The sequence below is a fragment of the Sciurus carolinensis genome, unplaced genomic scaffold, assembly GCF_902686445.1.
Source record: "Sciurus carolinensis unplaced genomic scaffold, mSciCar1.2, whole genome shotgun sequence".
Lineage (NCBI taxonomy): Eukaryota > Metazoa > Chordata > Mammalia > Rodentia > Sciuridae > Sciurus > Sciurus carolinensis.
In genome coordinates this window covers 42,289-56,364 of record NW_025920428.1, presented here as the reverse complement: position 1 = coordinate 56,364, position 14,076 = coordinate 42,289, and positions in this window count along the sequence as shown.

The window sequence follows — 14,076 nt, the reverse complement described above, 5'->3', positions numbered from 1 at the left end:
AAGACATAACAATCATAAATATCTATCCCCCGAACATTGGCTCATCCACGTACGTCAAACAAATCCTTCTCAATTCCAGAAATCAAATAGACCACAACACAATAATACTAGGCGATTTTAACACACCTCTCTCACCACTGGATAGATCGTCCAAACAAAAATTGAATAAAGAAACTATAGATCTCAACAACACAATCAGCAATTTAGACTTAACGGACATATATAGAATATACCATCCAACAAAGAATGAATACACTTTCTTCTCAGCAGCACATGGATCCTTCTCTAAAATAGACCATATTTTATGCCACAAAGCTACTGTTAGTAAATACAAGAAGATAGAGATACTACCTTGTACTCTATCAGATCATAATGGATTGAAATTAGAAATAAATGACAGAATAAAAAACAGAAACTTCTCCAATACCTGGAGACTAAATAATACACTATTATATGATGAATGGATAACAGAAGACATCAGGAGGGAAATAAAAAAATTCTTAGAAGTAAACGAGAACAAAGACACATCATATCAAAATCTCTGGGACACTATGAAAGCAGTACTTAGAGGAAGATTTATTTCATGGGGTGCATTCAAAAAAAGAAGTAGAAATCAACAAATAAACGAGTTAACACTACAGCTCAAAGCACTAGAAAAAGAAGAGCAGACCAATACCAAAAGTAGTAGAAGACAGGAAATAGTTAAAATCAGAGCCGAAATCAACGAAATCGAAACAAAAGAAACAATCGGAAAAATTAATAAAATAAATAGTTGGTTCTTTGAAAAAATAAATAAAATTGATAAACCCTTAGCCACACTAACAAAGAGAAAGAGGGAGAAAACTCAAATTACTAAAATTCGGAATGAACAAGGAAACATCACAACAGACACGAGTGAAATACAAAACATAATTAGAAGCTATTTCGAAAATCTATACTCCAACAAAACAGAAAACCTTGAAGACATCAACAAATTTCTAGAGACATATGAACTACCTAAACTGAACGAGGAGGACATACACAACTTAAATAAACCAATTTCAAGCAATGAAATAGAAGAGGTCATCAAAAGCCTACCAACAAAGAAAAGTCCAGGACCAGATGGGTTCTCAGCCGAGTTCTATAAAACCTTTAAAGAAGAGCTCATTCCAATACTCCTCAAACTATTCCATGAAATAGAAGAGGAGGGAACCCTACCAAACTCGTTCTATGAAGCCAATATCACCCTGATACCTAAACCAGACAGAGACACATCAAGGAAAGAAAATTTCAGACCAATATCCTTAATGAACATCGATGCAAAAATTCTCAACAAAATTTTAGCAAATCGCATACAAATATATATTAAAAAGATAGTGCACCACGATCAAGTGGGTTTTATCCCAGGGATGCAAGGTTGGTTCAACATTCGGAAATCAATAAATGTCATTCACCATATCAACAGACTTAAAGTTAAGAATCACATGATTATTTCAATAGATGCAGAAAAAGCATTTGATAAAATACAGCATCCCTTCATGCTCAAAACACTAGAAAAAATTGGGGTAATGGGAACATTCCTAAACATTATAAAGGCCATCTACGCTAAGCCCATGGCTAATATCATTCTAAATGGTGAAAAACTGAAAGCGTTCCCCCTAAAAACTGGAACAAGGCAGGGATGCCCTCTTTCACCGCTTCTATTCAACATCGTCCTTGAGACTCTAGCCAGAGCAATCAGACAAACCAAAGAAATTAAAGGGATACGAATAGGAAAAGAAGAACTCAAACTATCCCTGTTCGCTGATGACATGATCATATATTTAGAGGAACCTGGAAATTCCACCAGAAAACTTTTAGAACTCATAAGTGAATTCAGTAAAGTAGCAGGTTACAAGATCAATGCTCATAAATCCAATGCATTTTTATACATAAGTGATGAATCTTCAGAAAGAGAAATTAGGAAAACTACTCCATTCACAATAGCATCGAAAAAAATAAAATACTTGGGAATCAATCTCACAAAAGAGGTGAAAGACCTCTACAATGAGAACTACAGAACACTAAAGAAAGAAATTCAAGAAAACCTTAGAAGATGGAAAGATCTCCCATGTTCCTGGATAGGCAGAATTAATATCGTCAAAATGGCTATACTACCTAAAGTTCTATACAGATTCAATGCAATTCCAATTAAAATCCCAATGATGTACCTCGCAGAAATAGAGCAAGCAATTATGAAATTCATCTGGAAGAATAAAAAAACTAGAATAGCTAAAGCAATCCTCAGTAGCAAGAGCGAAGCAGGGGGTATTGCAATACCAGATCTTCAACTCTACTACAAAGCAATAGTAACAAAAACGGCATGGTATTGGTACCAAAATAGACAGGTAGATCAATGGTACAGAATAGAGGACATGGACACAAACCCAAATAAATACAATTTTCTCATACTAGACAAAGGTTCCAACAATATGCAATGGAGAAAAGATAGCCTCTTCAACAAATGGTGCTGGGAAAACTGGAAAACTATATGCAATAGAATGAAACTAAACCCCTATCTCTCACCCTACACAAAACTCAACTCAAAATGGATCAAGGACCTCGGAATCAGACCAGAGACCCTGCATCTTATAGAAGAAAAAGTAGGTCCAAATCTTCAACTTGTTGGCTCAGGATCAGATTTCCTTAACAGGACTCCCATAGCACAAGAAATAAAAGCAAGAATAAACAACTGGGATAGATTCAAACTAAAAAGCTTTCTCTCAGCAAAGGAAACTATCAGAAATGTGAAGAGAGAGCCTACGGAGTGGGAGAATATCTTTGCCAACCATACCTCAGATAGAGCGCTAATTTCCAGAATCTATAAAGAACTCAAAAAACTCTACACGAAGAATACAAATAATCCAATCAACAAATGGGCTAAGGAAATGAACAGACACTTCACAGAAGAAGATGTACAAGTAATCACCAGATATATGAAAAAATGTTCAACATCCCTAGTAATAAGGGAAATGCAAATCAAAACCACCCTAAGATTTCATCTCACCCCAATTAGAATGGCGATTATCAAGAATACAAGCAACAATAGGTGTTGGCGAGGATGTGGTGAAAAAGGAACACTCATACATTGCTGGTGGGGTTGCAAATTAGTGCAACCACTCTGGAAAGCAGTGTGGAGATTCCTCAGAAAGCTTGGAATGGAAACACCATTTGACCCAGCTATCCCACTCCTTGGCCTATACCCAAAGGACTTAAAATCAGCATACTACAGAGATACAGCCACATCAATGTTCATTGCTGCTCAATTCACCATAGCCAGATTGTGGAACCAACCTAGATGCCCTTCAGTTGATGAATGGATAAAGAAACTGTGGCATATTTATACAATGGAATATTACTCCGCAATGAAGAATGATAAAATTATGGCATTTGTAGGCAAATGGTCGAAATTGGAGAATATCATGCTAAGTGAGATAAGCCAATCTCAAAAAACTAAAGGACAAATGATCTCGCTGATAAGCGGATGAGGACATATAATGGGGGGTGGGAGGGGCTAGCATTAGGTTTAGGGTTAGGTTTAGAGTTAGGCTAAGGAGAGCAGTAAGAATGAAGGAAAGAAGGACTGTGTAGAGGGAAAAGAGGGGTGGGAGGGGTGGGAGGGGTGGGAGGGGTGGGGGGGAGGGGAAAAATATAATAAACATCATTACCCTATGTAAACGTAAAAAAAATAAATAAATAAAAAAATAAAAAATAAAAAAAAAAAAAAAAAAAAAAAAAAAAGATGGGAATAGAAAACTGAAGTTCTAAGATTTTTTAATACATAGGAAGACTGGATGAAAACAGAACAAGGCATTTCTTCCATTTCTCTTGCTTTTCGAAGGAGAATTTGGGAGACTGTGAAATATTTTGACAGGGTTCAAGGGGTCCCCTAAATCCCACCATATTGGAAACTCCCTCTTCCAGTATGTCATCAGGGGTTTCTTTTCTTGCCTACCTGGAATGAGAAATCCTTGTGAACATACAGGATCTGACACAGGGCCATCATTCATTGGCAGACAAATGTAGTGTTTAGGAGAATAACCGTAGTCTCTGCCATTTTTTTTTCAGACCTGCATTTCCCTTCTCATCTATCCAATAGGAAAGTACCAGAGAAATGAGATTCTGGAATAGCCTGGCATGCATTCAGTGGTACTTTCCAAGGGGAAATGGTTCAGAAACTTTTTCTCCATCATGCAGTCTGGGAGGGTCAACTTCCTTGAAGTGAGGTGTCCTGAATCACAACAGTTGGCAGGTCCTCAATGGTCTCAAATGAGGCCCTCCCTGTTGGTGATCCTCAGTTCCTGACAAGCTTTCTTTTGTGATGCCAATGTTTATCCAAGCCTGGTTGGTGTTCCAGAGGTTCCTCGTGGGCACCAAGCACTTCTTTTGCAGTAAAGTCTTGTCCTTTGAATTTACAATGTTGAAGGAGAAACCAACTAACTCAGTGCCAATTATATAATTCCAGAGATGGTGGTCTTGACACTGCCTATATACCCTTAACATTTTGTTTACAGAGAAAGGCTACAAAGTTTTCCCTGGTCATTTGTCGGTAGTAGCTGTCACACCCAGGGAAAATGTGGAGGCTTCATTCTTAATTAATTTGCCATCTCACCAATTTCCTGTGCTTGATTATTAGAATTCAAATGAACAAGAATTTACTGGGCCTTCTCCCTGTACTATGTGGAGATTTGAAGCACAGAATGGCAGATCCTATGCACTCTTTTGATGGCACATGTAGCAGAAAAGATGGTTTGACAACTAAATGTGATTTTCTTCATGACTCAAAATACGACCACTCATATACAAACTCACAACCACTTCAATGTTCATTTGCACCTTGCTCATTAGCCATCCTAGACTAACATAACTCATAGATGTGTTTTCCTTTTGTGTATTTCACCTTTATAAAACATTGCCCTGCATCTTATTTTGTACAACTGCATTTTATTGTGGCTCCTTAGTTCATGCATATGATTTATTTCCTTCAAGGAAGTATTTGACCCTTGAGGACAGAAGCTTTAGGAATGCTCTCATCCTATGCTGGCACAGTTCTCAGCAGGTTGGGTCATTTGTGCTTCATCACAGCAGGTAGATAAAGCATGATGGCCACACAAGGGTATCATGATGTCTGGAAACTCAGCATTAGTTCAGAATTATAACCACAGATTTCCAAAAGACAGCCAAAGAAGAGAGTCCAGATTACTGGTAAGTAATTTAGATATCAATTGCCTCATGTTTGCATGAAAAGTACATGATGATGCTCTCTCTCTCTCTCTCTCTCTCTCTCTCTCTCTCTCTGCTTTTCTTTTTCTCTCCCCCTCTTTTCTCTCCCTTTTCTTTTTTGTAAAAATAAAGACAAAAGGTAGTGGAAGTCTCCATTGTCAGAGTTCAAAGCCTTTGCTAAACCTTTGACATGTAACAGTGTGTCCCCCTCCCCTTCCTCTGCACCCTCATCTCACTTGCAAGGGAAAAAGCTTAGAGAGATAACCATATCAGGCAGAATAAATGAAGCTTGCTTCCTTCTAAATTTGCTTCCTCCTACACAGTAGGGCTATGCACCCTGGGGTTGCATGCACTTTACCCCAGATGGCTCTCTTTTGACTTTTAGATAGCGGGCTAGACAGGGTAGGTGAATTCACACATATTCTAGACAGAAATCATGAAACTTGGAACCAGAAAGATCTAACAGAAAATCTCTAACATTCTCATTTTATAAATAAAGAAACTGAGACCTGGAAAACTTTGATGAGTTATCTAAAATTTGAGCTAGATAGAGACAGAACAGGTACCCCAAACCAGAATTTTCTTAAAACTGAGGCTGGTAGTCTTTCTGTCTTTACACAAAGGCCTGGAAATTATATATTTTAGCAATGTAAGTTCAGACAGTGGACATCTTCAGTCTCCAAGTAGACCAAAATCTCCTATATATTCTTCAGGGAAACACAGAAATGTTTGTCCTCCTCCATCCTGCCTTGCAGGGTGTCTACAGGAAATGCTCTCTCTATGATTTGGGGTCTAGGTGAAAGAGAAGCAGCTAGGTTCTTTTGAGGGTGGGGCCTGGGGCCTTTGCACTGGGCTCTCCCATTCCCATTCATTATCCAGGATTTGAATAGTGCAGACTGTCTCTTCTTAGAGGCTAATCAAGTTGCACTCTTTTACCGTAAGATAACACAGTGAGAGAGGAAAGGCCATTGGAGACAGGGCCCCATTTCTGAGGAAGAAGAATATGCTGCTCCTAACTTTGTCATTTGGGGATATCTGAAAGAGTGTCCAAAACACCCTTCAGAGAAACAGAAATTCTCCTGGGGAAGTTCCTTACTTTATGTCTTTAGGGGATTTTAGAGAATAATATAAAGAAAAATGAAAATGATATTAAAAATTGTAATAGTCCAATAGGAATTGGAAATGTGGATAAAATGGAACTTGGGAAAGGAAACTAGTCCCAAATCTTGACTTTTCCTACCCTCCACCTCAGGGATAGGCATGTGGGTCTCCCCCATCCAACATCTGTGCTCTCTGGAAGATCAGCAGAGGTTAGTAAGGCCTCTTTCTTTCAACTGCCACCATCTTGAGGAAGCAAATCTCTCCTCCAGAGTTGACATAGTATGCCTCCCATGTCACCAGTGTGGGGGCCTCACAGTCTCAAGATAGGAGCTATCCTCTTATATCATAGTTCCTCACTTTGGGGGCTGAGCAAGGATTCTCACAGTTCTGGCCAAAATTCTACAGGGATCAATGAGTTTGCCTGCCATGCTGCTCATGGACACCTGTGGCCCTCCCATGCAAACCTGCTATGAGTTCTTGGAGTGCATTCTTGTCCCACACACTTGGCCTCTTGGGTCCTCCTGAGGCAGGAGAGCCTCCCACTCGCTGGCTCACCACTCTGCCTGTGTGCTTCCCAGCTGACTAGGGCAATTTTTTAGAAAACTATTTTTAGAACTTGTAACCTGAGAATAAACACAGTACACCAGATGATGGTGTTTTTCTGGGGCAACTGAGCTGAGGAGCATTTGTTTAAAGAGAAAGGTGAAATACCCAACCTTACTGTTTGGTCTTGGGATCACTTTGCAGATTGCTTGGTTTTACTCCCTCTAGGCACATGATTTAAGAAGACAGCATGATGCCTTGATCCAGGTGAGAAAGACTCGAATAGAATTTTCGAGAGAACTCAATCTTATTTTACATGTATGCTTCTAGTTTAATGACAAGTAAAGATGGAGTCAATACTACTTTCATGAGCACAAATGTGTTAATAATAGTAGAGAATTTTCTCTGCATCTTTTTCTTATCCCTGGAAAGACTGATTAGTAAATAGAACTCTATTTTGAGAATCCTGAGGCTAAAGTGAAATTCTGGATATCTTTGTTTAAATAAAATTTATTCCCTAAGAAAGAATCTGCATGTGATAGAAGGAACTGTTAGGGTGCATTTTGTACTATGTATTTCTTTCCAAAATTAGGGCCAACAGTACTGCCAGCTGCATAGAGGGGAAAGAGGACAAGTTAGAGGGGGTCTCATGGGTCTAATGTTGAGGGGAAAACAGAAAGAAGGAAACAGCCATGGAACTTTCTGATTATAAGACTCGAGGGATCAGACAACACATTAGTAATTGACACCAAGCTGGTCTTTCTCTGGAAGTTTTAGTAACATTCTTTAATCTTTGTGTCTTCATGAATTTGGTTCATCCTTAAAAAAGAAACAGGAAAAAAAAACTGTTTTTTTTTTCTAGACCAGTGAATTCTAGGATTCTGTAACCAAGTGCCATAAGATTTCTTGAACTCAGAAAGTGAAAAAGTTTTCATTGACCTGGAGACCTTAGTCCTATGATCAAAAAGCTCATCAGTGTGGAAAATAACTGATGGACAAAGATCTTGTCAGATTGTAAATGACTGGATTTCTCCTATGACTTGTGTTTTACTAATGTCTAAGATACAGAGTAAAACCAAAAGGACAGTGGGTGACAAGAGGGAAAATGTGTGCAGTCCTTGATCAGTTAGATTATGCTCATATCTCTCAGCCCATTTTGAGTCAGACTTTGTAAATGATGGAATTGCACTCGTTCATTGAGTAGAAAACATTCCATTCACAAATGCTTCAGCTAAACCGACAATTGATTCATTATGAGTTCTTTTGCTGAAGGGTTGCTTTTCCAGAGCAACAGCCTCTTCTTTGACTACCCCTTTCTCTGTATTCTCATTCACTGTTTTTGCATATTTTTCCTTATAGATTATCAAACTTCTAGTGACTGCTGGTGGGGAAACCAGAAGTCTCCTTCCCCATGGCCTGTGATCACCAAATGATAGTTTTTTTCCTTTAAAGGAAACATTTTGGTGATAATTTTCCTGCATGCAAATGGTCTGTTTTCCTTTGCTGCCATAGAATGGAAAAACATGCACACTATCTGACTTTGGATGCAAAAACCATCTCTAGTTGAAAACCACTGTTTTAAGGAGAGGAGAGATGTTTGGAGTAATAAATAGTTCAATTATTTTTTTTTTGCAGCAATTACAGAGAACCTATAATTGTGGAATAGTCCCATAGAAATCCATGGTGAATAAAAGTTAAATTTCTTTCTTCAGGTAACTGCAATTCTAGCATATGTGTGAGAAAAAGATAGTAAACACAGAAATAAATGTATTAGGAGGATTCCAGATGTTGAAGAACATAGTGAAGACCATAAAACAAGGTAATGAACCACAGTAACCAGATCAGGTTTGACAACACAGTATGGGGACCACAGAGAGCTCTCAGTGCTAGACATTGCATCCTGGTTGATTTGATCTAGAATCTAAAGAGATAAAGAATTGCTGCTGGTGTTCGTGGTGGGGGTGGTGGTATCAAGAAGGAGAGGGACATGACCAAGGACATGGCTACAGAAATTTTCTCTGACAGTCATCAGTATGTAAGTATTTCCGGAAAATTGCAAAGTCTTGGAAGATAGCAAATTATTCAGGATGTTGTAATTATCAAGGAAAGAGATAATAAAATACTGAACTATTTTGTGGCAGTGAAAATAGAAAGAAGTGAGGGAAATTGCACTTAAGGAATTTACAGGGGAGACTGCATGGTATTTATTAATCTATTACTTTTATGTTTGTGCTTTTGATGTTGGGGATGAAACTCAGGCCCTCACAAATACTAGGTAAGTACTTTACCACTGAGCTCAGGCCCAACACTTTTAAATTGAATAGATCATTAAAGAAATGAAACCTTATGGAATTTTGCCACATATCAACATTAAAACAAACCATCAACTGTGAATTCTCCTGTGTGGAAAAAAAAGATTGCATGGAAGGGCAGACAGATCACATCCCAGAATGAAGTGCAGCCCGCTAGGTTGAGGACTTGAAGTTTTGTGAACACATCCTCACTGAATTGTCTTATTTTGAACCAGCAGCTGTCATATGTAGGTCTGATGTTATTCTAAGAGCAGTATTTAATAACCTATGGGTTCCAGGCTTACCTGAAAACGTGATAGGCTATGTGTCCAGATGAAAAAAGTAGATGAGGTTACTCCAGAGTGTCTATTTGGATGAGCAAGTTTTTGAGGGACTCTTTAACAAGAATGAGAAAAACAATAACAATAACAATGAAACCCCAGGAAGAAGAAGAGAGAACTATGAATTAAAGGCAGTACATCTGGACTGAAAGCTGATGAATTCAAGACATCTGAGAACCATCCATGGTAAGATGTCTGATGAGCAGCTGTAGGGATAATAATGAGATTAAGAATAAGAGGATGATAAATATAGATTTTGGAATTATTCCAATTAAAATAATTGAAGCTGTACAGTGGGCATAATCTCAAAGGAGAAAGGGAGAGGAGAGTAAACTAGAGTCAGAACATTGGACAAAAGTGTCAGGCAAGAGTTATCAGAACCCAAATTATAGAGGAAATCAAAAATAGTCAAAGGGTTTAACAAATCTGAACAGCCAGTTGTATGGGAATGAAGTTGTAATTCAGGAAGTTGGTGGGTAGAACACTGAGGCAAAACTATTAACATCCTCCTTCTGGATAATTGTAAAAGTAAGGGATTACTTTATTTGTTAGTAAGATAAATGAAAGGACTGAAGATATTTTATATGTTAGTATGATGGGGGAATTTTTTTTTTGAACAATGGCAATTGAATTACATTTATAACTAAGAGAGAAGTTCCTGTTACCTGAGAAAAAGAAACAAACAACAAAACTCAGAACCTGGGTGGAGAGGTGAAGGTACCTGGGTGAGGAGGTAGAGGGATTGATTTTGACAATGAAGGGGTCACCTCTCTCTTAAGTGAAGGAAGAATCATTGTGTGGATGAAGTTGCTGAGGTAGCAAGGTAGCAAGAAGATAATGATCACAGGTGAAGAGAAAAGCTGAGCAAGAAGCTCCCACAGACTACTGCAGCGACCTGCTATAAGACAGGAGGGAGGAACTGTGAAGAGTGAAACAGTTTAGAACAGCCCTTTGGAAATAAGAGCTGAGAAAGCACCCTTAGGTGTGAGGGGTCCGCTGACTATAGATGATGTGTATACTTATTGTGGATCAAATTGGCACAGTGATGTGGAGTTTTTAAGTTAGACTTGGCTACTGGGATATAGAAAAAGAGCAAACGGGAATCACAAATTAGCTGTAAAGGCAAGAAGAAAAGTCATGGATATGAGTTCAGAGTTTTGGAGAGAGGCCTTAGTGAAGTCACTACAGAACCAGAAATGTATCAGGACAAATGGGAAAAAAAAATTGAGGGACAGCAGGTCACACTGAAGGGTAGAGCATGTTCAAGGGGTTTCATTAACACCACCATGACTTTATTGAGATCAGAAGGGATGAGTCCCAAGATTAAGCACAATGCCATATCAATTTTGTGCTTAATCATTTTGATCCAAGTGGTTATTAGAACATGCAAGGTACCTGAACTCATGGATCTGTACAGAGGAGAACAAGGCAAGGGGAGATGTGAAATAAAGGGAATGTGCAGGGAAAATTCTAGGTGGGATGATGATACATGGAGGGATGTGATGCTAGGTAGCTGTGGGTACCATGCTCCCAGTGGGATAGTAGGTTCTCGAAGTAAAAATCCTTGCAGATGAGACCTGAGTGACCAGGTAGGTTCACTCTGTCACAAGAGTTCTCAAGACATTCTTGTGCTCTGGAGTGGAGATAAAAGAGAGACAGACATCAAGGGCAGGTTAAAGACTTGATTTGAACAACTGATGGCCCTTGTTACTCATGAGGAAGATTCTAGAAGAGTAGGTCTTGAAAGGGGTAAGGGTTGTTAGATAATGAATTCTCTTTTGCCATGTTCATTTTAAGATGTCATAATGTCATCCTGAAGATGATTTTAAGGAAGAAGAAAACATGAATGAAGATCTGTGAGATTTAAGGTCAGAGAGTCTTAAAAGTAAAAAGCCTCAACTTGCAATATAGGTAGTCAATATCATCCCTAGTAGGGTGTTATAGGATAAATGAACAACAACAAAAAGCACCTTGAAATGAAATTTCAAGGAATGAACTGGTTTTCCTAATGACATCCTAAAGTCTAAAGGATGGGAGAAGGATATGGTGGTAGGGCATATACACAATCTCAAGGAAGCAATTGATGGGGATTAAATATGCTTAATTGACAATAAGTACATTGATATTTGGGCAATTAAGTAAAGATGCTTTTTAACATAGAATACATAAAAGAATAAAATGTGTAGGCATTGATAGATGCTGCATTAGCTTAAAGTTTTGCTAACCATTAAATATAGCATTCTATTGATGAGTGTTAAGAAAGAGTCTGTTACAAACAGAACATAGCAGAGAACTCAGAAGATTCAACCTTCAGCTTTAATTCTCACAAGTTCAACCTAAGATACTTTCCTTTCCGCATCTGCTCCTGTATGTGCTCCAAGATCAAACCGATCTTGGGCTAATATTTCTCTAAGCAAACATGTGATTCTAATGAAATTTGCTGAATTTCAAACAGCCACACGTGTATGAAAGCTGCCCAACTCAGATATTTGTGGAATGCTGAAAAACTCACATGCGTCCAGAAATACAAAGGAGCCAGGCAGGCAAAATCCACAAGTTTCCCACAAGAATCATCACAATCTGGAATTCACAGGGTCCTATGGAAGATGGCACCAACAGAGGATGAATACTTAGGTAAAATCTCTAACAAATAAAGAGAAATTTGACACAGTCAATTCGTGTCAATCATGCTGTGTTTCATGAAGTCACCACAATTAGAGAATAATGAAAAATTATTCAATAATGAACAATGACCCTTAGGGGACCAAGGGGGGATTGGTCCTATGAGTTGTTATCATATCATTTTTTTGTCGGTTGATCAAAAAGTAACCTAAACTCATGTGTATTTCTAGTTAAATATACCTTACTTAATCTTGATTGTTAATTATTTAACATTGAATTCATGTCCAACAGCACAATAATTCACACCTGAATGAAGTTTACCTAGTAAACACATTCCTCTTCTACTGCCTTGTTGCATGTAAGAACAGGGTACAGTACCTCAGCAGACATTGGGGGCCATTTAAAAAGGGAAATCGCCAACAACAAATGCAGAAATGTGAACAACATGGAATGAAATATGTGCAAAAAGGATATGTGTTTATATTATGAGAACCAAAACAAGAATGCAGAGTTTTCCCCTTTGACCTCAGCTGGGGACTGAGATGTCAGAAAATTCAAATTTTTTGCAACTTTGTCTATGAATTGCTGAAAATCTTCCTCCAATATTGATTTTGGTGCTGCAAACAAATTTTAACAAATTGGTAAGTTCACAAATATGAATCCACAAATAATGAGGGGCATCTCGCCGAGCCACTCTACTTCACAAAGTTCTCTGCGTTCTGGGGTGCCCCATCTGCGATGCCTCCCCAATGGGAGAAACTCACCCGGCGGCTTTGAGTTGGTCCCAAGTCACTCACTATCTCCTCTTTTGAATCTTGAGTCCTGGAGCAACATGAAATGCAGCCACCTTCTGGTCTGCCATCTTGAAAACCCCCACAAACTCTTGATTGAAAGCCCTGGCATGTAGACAATAGGAAAGAGGCAAACTAGAAGTAGATTTGTCTTACTACATAAAATATCAAGTCTCCAGCTAAGCTCATCAGCCCACCTCACATTGTGTTTGCCTAGCATTACAAAAAGGGCTAAAGTGATCAGTATGTATGGTACCAGCAAGGAAAAAAGCAACAACAAAAAACAAGAACAGAAACAAAACAAAACAAAACCTTCTTTATAGGAAGGCAACACTATCTAAAGCAACAGAAGCAGACCCAAAGAGACTCAACTCTTGGTTATTAGACAGGGACTATAAAATAACTATGATTATTATGTTAAATAAAAATGGAGGACTAGGGATATTGCTCAGTTGGTAGAGTGCTTGCCTTGCGTGTGCAAGGACCAGGGTTCAATCCCTAGCACCAAAAACAAACACACACACACACACACACAAAGAGTAAAATGGAAAATTTCAGCAGAGTGCTGAATCTGTGAATAAGAATCTAATGTAAATTCTAGAACTGATAGATGTAATAACTGAAAATAAGAATGCAATAGATGAGTGCGATAGAAAATTAGACACAATAATGTACTGGGATAGAGAACAGTTGAAAGTATGCACTTCGAACAGAAAACAGGATGGGAACTAAGGAAAACAACATGAGAAATACATGGGGTACTGGATTTATAAGACTGGCATACCTGTATTCAGGGTTCCAGAAGGAAAGGAGGGAGAGTATGGAACAGAAGCAATTTTTGAAGAAATATTGGAAGAGAATTTTCTACAACTGACTGAAGATATCAAATCAAAGATTTCAGAAACTTATCAATCACACTCATAATGTTTTCTATGCATATATTAAAACTTCTGTAAAGTTGGGCACAGTGGCACATGCCTGTAATCCTAGCTACTAAGGAGACTGAGGCAAGAGGATTGCAAGTTCAAAGCCAGCCTCAGCAAAAGGGAAGCACTAAGCATCTCAGTGAGACCCTGTCTCTCAATAAAATACAAAATAGAGCTGGGGATGTGGCCCAGTGGTGAAGAGCCCCTGAGTCCAATCCCC